Below are 7,058 nucleotides of genomic sequence, written 5' to 3'. Positions count from 1 at the left end.
AATTGTGCAAACATCTTACCTTGTGAGGTTTTCCTTGTAAGTTTGCAAATTTGTGTATTTCTCTTTGAAAAAGAGTGTGCTCAAGAATTTGGGGTATAATTCTTGAGGGAGCTGTAAGGTTACTCTTTGTCCTCAAAAGAAAGAACAAATTAGTGAATTTGTTGGAAAATCCTTAGTGTGGATAGCTAAGGTAGTGGACGTAGACTTTGGTTGATAAAGTCGAACCACTCTAAATCGCTGTGCAATTACTTTCAATTTTCTGCAAAAGCTTCCACCAAAATTTTAATTGCCAATTCACCCCCCTCTTGGCCGATTTCGTCAATCGATTAACTCAACAGATTATATCTTAGATTCAACTCGGTTGTAACCCAACCCGAGCTATCCATGTCTCCCACGTGTAATACAACTCCCCAGCAGCTACTCCACGCCCGACAGCACTCTGACCGAGCAACTCGGTTCTCTATCACCCACGCCCGACAACACTCCAGCAGCCCACGCCCTGCTCCACGAGCACTTCAACAGTGGCTGTCGCCCATGCCCTGCAAATTTGGTACCAATAGCAGACCCGAGGCTGCCACAAAGGAAAGCAATTAAAATGGAATATCAACACAACACAAAAATGAGGGGAGGTGTTCATTAATAGAGAATAGGAGAATCAACTGAGGAAAAAGAGAGCATTACATTGTGAGTAGAATCGGTGTAACAGAAGAAAAGAATGTAATGGTTCTAATTTTTACAAAGAAAATATAAAGTTAGAATTCGATTTTCGAAGCTATTTATATGATTCTTTCATAAGTTCTTTACTTTCATTTTGACATTGATTCTAAATAAACAAAAATCATTGTTGAGGGAATTCAATGAAAAAAAATACAAAATAGCCTAAAGCAAACCTATCGAAACCTATTGTCGTTAGCCACCGTCAAGCAAAACCAAACCAAAGGAAGAGGGGTAGGCGTATACCTGGTCTGTTCCAGTGTCACTGAAGGAGAGAACCACTGTCGCCGTAATTGGGTGAGTTTGTGGTGAGTTGTTTGCACCCTTGCATGTCATTTTTTTGGTTTAGTTATCATTTATCGAGATTTCTAAATGAAAACAGAGGTGGATAAGGGTTAGGTTCTTACCTTAATGTTGCGGGCTCCCATGGCCAGAGTGGTGGTCCTCAAGGTTGAGAGTTAGATTTAGGTTTGGGGGTTTTCGGTGAAGGTGTGATTGAGGGTCGATTTAACCAGGGTAGTGACGTGGTGGCCAGTAATGGCCCTGAGTCTTTTGGTTGTCTCGGTCGAGAGGGAGAGAGTAGATAGGGATGAGAGAAACGACGCTGAGAGTTTGAGTGTGAGAGGGGTTACGGCTGAGAGAAAAATAAAATGAGCTAGGGTTATTTTTTATCCTAAATATTATATATCTTATTTCATTAAAACGACAGCATTTTAGGAGGTGAGACGACCCATGTTTGAGGAAAAGGGGTAAACCGTCTGAGCGATCCTTTTATCTTCTTAACATTTCTAATTTTAACTTCTAGGTTTAGGAACTTCTAATTTGGTCCTTAGTTTTGGTTAGTGTAAATTTCTACTTATTTACGCATTGAATATGCCATCTTTGATGTTTTGTGTTTCAATCCCGCGTAAATATGGGTTATTTCTGATTTTGATGCTCGTAATGTTATTTGGTTACATTCTAATCACTTGTTTGTTAATGGAAAAATTATGAACCTGGTACCTAGAATATGATCGTTTTGTGGCTCATGACTCAATGTTTAGGCAATTCATTATTTTAGGCTCAGATTTGTAATTCCCTTTTAATTTAGTCACATATTTTATCGGGTCAGGGTCATCCGCATTTGTATCATTGATATCTAAGTTCCTGAAAGAATAACAGAAAAGAAGATATATATACATATATACATATGAGAGAATATTTTCCCATATAAATAAATAGAAAGAAATAATATATACAACTAAAAATGAAATGCATGGGAGAATTTTTGCCATTTTGGAATAAACATAACACATCTTTTATTTAAAGCGAGTAAAACACATAGCTTAGCCCTTTACATCAAATCACCTATTGTCCCGGGGTATGAAAAATAGGGAAAAGTTCTATCATATTACTCTGTAAAAGATTTGTAAGCTACATGAAGCTCCTCCGCAGTCCAGTTGTTCAACATAAAGCCTAATGGCGCAGGGTAAATGCCCGTAGATGTTATTTCTTCGGACTCCTCGTCGGTTATAGCATTAATGCATAAATCCTCCAAGGCATTCTCAACTATCACTTCACTGCTTCTCGAAGTCCCTTGAAACATATGCCCTCCTAATGTGAAAGTACTACTTAATGGCGGGAAGGTCATGGGTGCCCAACTTGAGTCCTCACGAGTCAATATTGTCATTCTTGACTCTTCTTGATGACCTTTAGTTTTTTTCTTCAAAGTTGGCTGATACCCTAAACCAAACATGTCTCTTTTAATTATAGGTTAAATCGGACCCACCGGTCATAGCAATTGACGTCCTAGCCCTTTGCCAATTTTTGCTCCCTTCCAAGGGTCAGTTTGAGTCCTATTTTGGTGCAGTTTGACAATCTAGGCTTCAGGATCTTCTTGCCTTCAGCCACAAACGTGGCATTGACATACTCTAACAATCTGAAAGAACATTAAACAGCTTGTTCTTCCACTTCAACGTATGGAGTCGTAGTAGAAACCATAGCGATAATGTCTTCTTCAGTGTGAATGCATACCAGTCTTCCATCAATTGCAAACTTTAGCCTCTGGTGCAAAGTTGATGGAACCACACCAGCCTGATAAATCCAGGGCCTTTCCAACAAGCAGTTGTATGTAGGCATGATGTCCATCATAAGAAATTCCACTTCATATATCGTTGGACCAATAGTCAGAGGAATATCAATCTTGCCTAACACTTCTCTTTTCGTTCCATCAAAAGCTCGAACCACACTTTGACAGTTTCTCATCAGGGTATTGTCCATCGGCAGTTTTTTCAGAGTTACCAAGAGCATTACATTTAACACTGAACCATTGTCTATAAGTACTCTGGATAAAGCATGCCCTTTGCACCTAACTGTAATGTGCAGAGCCTAATGACTGCTAATCATCCCCGAAGGGATCTCATCCTCAGAAAAAGATAAAAAAAAAAGTTATCGTCTTGTATGTTGGCAACTAGTCGGTCCAGCTTTTCTATGGGTAACTCCTTTAGGACAAAGGTTTGGTTCAAAACTTTTAACAAGGCGTTGCGATGAGCCTCTAAACTCAGAAGAAGTGATAGGACAGAAATACGGGTAGGCATCTTGTGCAGTTGTTTAACAATGTTGTATTCACTATGTTTCAAGAATTTTAAAAATTCCACCGCTTTATTCTCCATTACCAGTTCATTGATAACGAGTTCGTCTTCTTTTATCTGCACATCAATACTCTTTCCTTTTTCAATAATAATCTTCTTCTCAGGCTCATTGAAATAACACCTACAACTCCTGATCAAGTGTCCTACTTCATCTATTTCTTCTTGTTGCTTTGCCACCTCTCCTATTTGACAATTATACCTCTAGGGTACTTGTTTATCATCTTTGTATGGGAAAAGAGATTGGGGTGTAATAATCACCTTTTGAGCTACCTTTTCAGCCACTTGATTTTTTAGAGGAATGATGAGGAGACACCTAGCATTGTAGACCCCTTTGGACGATCCTTCAGAAGTGCAAATTTCTGATTTTTCTTTTTCAGTCACTTCCTTAAAGAATTCAATTTCTTCATTGTCCATCATCTCTTGTACGACTCAAAGAAATTTGGACACCGTTGTATATTGTGGCATGTGCAATTACGGTAGTGGCACATATCTACACTGTCGAATTTTTTTGAGTTTCAACAATCCTACTTTAACCATTTGGTACCATACCCAAGACATGAGTGATACCACCTCACTAACCTTCCTTATAATCCTCACCCCCTTCTCCTTATTAACTGCGTTAATCCCTGCTCCTGCATGGTTGGGCAATGGATTTTGGGTTGTATTTGGTTGTTCTCTGTCACCAAAATTGATGAAATTTCTTCTTCTCAAAGCTTGGATGACCTTTTTTAACGCAATGCAATTTTTGATAGAATGTCCAGGATTCCCCGCATGGTATTCAAACTTAACACTAGCATCATACCATTTGGGAAATGGGGGTTGTATAGCTGGCATATGATAAGGTGAGACTACTTGATGATCGTATAATTCATGAAATAACTCCTTATAGGTCATAGGAATTAGATCGAATTGAGGCCTCTCTCTTATTGGTTACCTTGCCCCTTTTCTATTGTCATTTTGGGGTGGTGTTACCTTTCCCTAAGGTTGGGACACTGTGATGTTATGGGAATCATATTGCCTCATGTTGCTGACTTTTTTTCCTTTTTCCTCATCGGCAATTTCTTTCTGGACTCTCCTCCCTCGAGTTTTCCACTTTTAATCGCCATTTCGATCATTTCTCCCGCCATAACTATATCAACAAAACTTCAAGAAGGATTACCAATAAGGTGCGAGAAAAAAAGAGCCTTTAAGGTATTAACAAAAAACATGTTTGTTCGTTTCCTCCTCTACCAATGGTGGGTGGACTTGCACCGCTACCTCCCTCCACCTCTGAGCGTATTGTCTAAAATTCTCATTATGCTTCTTCTCCATTCCTTGCAACACCATTCTGTTAGGCCTTACATCATTCACAAGTTTATATTGGTCAATAAAGGATTTGGCCTGGCCAGATCTTTCCATGACCTAACATCAGCTCTTTCCATGACCTAACATTAGCTCTTCTTAGTTGATTATATCATCACAATGTTGAACCTACTAAGCTTTCTTGGAAGCAGTGGATCAATAGTTGATCATCCCCTATGTAACCAGACATTTTTCTACAGAACATTATAATATAGGCGGAGGGGCATCTGATACCATCAAATTTCTCGAAGTCAGGAGTCTTGAACTTTGGAGGTAGGACCAAATCAGGAACTAAACTTAATTCTTTAGCGTCCAGTCCATACATGTTGGTATCTTCTTTCATAGCCCAGACTTCGCTTGCTAACTGTTTATATTGTTCCTGTAATTACTTTTTTTCGTCTTTTTTAGCTTCTTCATCAAGGTCTGGGGCCTGGTGATATGGATTTTCTTTGGGATATGAACAAGATCATGGTTGTAGATTCACAGCAGCCTCGACAGGAATGATGTGTACTTTAGTAGAGGCAGACATTCCTTGGATATTCTGAGATTGTGTTGGGGTGAACCCTGGAGGATAAAGTGGTTCTTCAGTTCTTGGCTCAGGGCCCTTTCCATGTTTTGGATTTCTTCCTTCCAACATACTTGCCAACATAGAGAGCATATCCTTTTGATCCTTGATCATGTCTTCTTGCATTTTCTTTATATTCTATTGCAACTCCAACTGAGTTTTTTCAATTTGAACAATCTTATCTTCCATGTCTCTCTTACTCGTGTTGTATGGATGCTTGTAAGCTTCCAGTATTCTGTAGTGTACCCTTTTTTGTTAATTTTGATGTTTTGAGGATGAATGTAAACTATGTGGGAATAAAATGATAAAAGTGCAAATAAAATGCAGAACACAATACTTAAACTGTAAATAAAATGCGAATGCATGTAGAAAGGCATTGATTCATAAGACGTGATCAGTCTTAGAACAACTTTCATGTAGGAAAAAAGCATCATCGTTACAAGGAAAATCCATTACAGAAAATGCCTAGCTCTAATGCTCAGCTCTATTATCTCATTTACAAGCCAATCGACCCTCTTTCCTATATCCAATGTTGGATTTGTATAGCTCTGGATGACTCTTGCTTAGATGTCTATCTCTCCTAACTGCCTCGTAACACCGCTCAATTGATTCATGGTTTCATTGATTACGTGATACACATTTGTTTTCCAGTCTTCAAAGTTATCGTTTGAGTTCTGCCATTGTTGTCTGGTGCCTTGAACGGTGCGCTCAAGACCATCGATTTGTGATTGGCAACTTCGTAAGGCACCCTCTAAATCATGAATCTTCTTTTGCAAAGTAGCATTCTCCTCGAGGCTAACCCTTAGATCTGTTGACCAGCGCTGACTATTTTCTGCAAATAAGGAACTTTCGAGCTGTAGAATGTAGGCACTTTACTCTTCATTCTTTGCCTTAGCCCTAGCTAACTCTTCCTCATGCCTTGCTTTCATTTCCTGCATCTCTTGATTGAGTACCTCTAATCGCTCATTCTTTGTACCGCATTTTTTGTATCCAAAGGAACATTTCATCGTCTTTGCCTTGGAGCACACTCTCTCGATGTTGTCTTTCTAATTTCAACTCATCCTAAATTTCACGTAACTCTTGTAGATCGTTTTGCTTTAGACTGACCGGAGCAACCTCTGGTAGTACCGATATATAGTCTTCAGTCAGGCTATTGACTTTCTTCCTCTGAGTTTCTTCGGACCACGACCTCACTTTCACGCGTACTTTATTTCCTTGTTATGAAAGCTCTTGTCCATTTTATAACCGCATTCTACTTTGATGACCACTTCGTGAACCAACACCTTTCTTGATGAATGATAATGCAATGCAACAATAGTAAATAAAACACTGAAACACAAACAAAAATAAATTTGTGATAGTATATACAATGAATGATCAAAACCCAAATTAGAACGAACTTATAAGTTTCGTTTGCAAAGACAATTAATTAATCGATTATCGGTCTGACTCGCTAAAAAAGTCCCCAGCGGAGTCTCCAAACTGTCGAAACAGTTTTTTTCCTTAAGGATTGAAATTTCGAAAACCACACCATTTTTAAATTATTCTCTTTGTGATTTTTAATTAAAAATAATGTGATTTTAGAAAACCTCTCATTTCGAAAATTTGGAAATTCCTTTACGATAAAAAAACATACGGTTCGAGGAGTCGCCACCAATCTTTGATTATGGTGTGATTGGGCACCCAAAAATGTTTTGTCATTTTAAAAAAAACTTAATTAAAATGAAAATTTTATGGTCTACCAAAATCCGGGTTCGGGAGTCGATTACGCGTGGGGAAGGATTAGCACCCCCACAACGCCCTAAATC

This window comes from Hibiscus syriacus, unplaced genomic scaffold (assembly GCF_006381635.1).
Source record: "Hibiscus syriacus cultivar Baekdansim isolate YM2019G1 unplaced genomic scaffold, ASM638163v2 tig00109999_pilon, whole genome shotgun sequence".
Classification (NCBI taxonomy): Eukaryota; Viridiplantae; Streptophyta; class Magnoliopsida; order Malvales; family Malvaceae; genus Hibiscus; species Hibiscus syriacus.
This window is presented reverse-complemented; position numbering follows the sequence as displayed.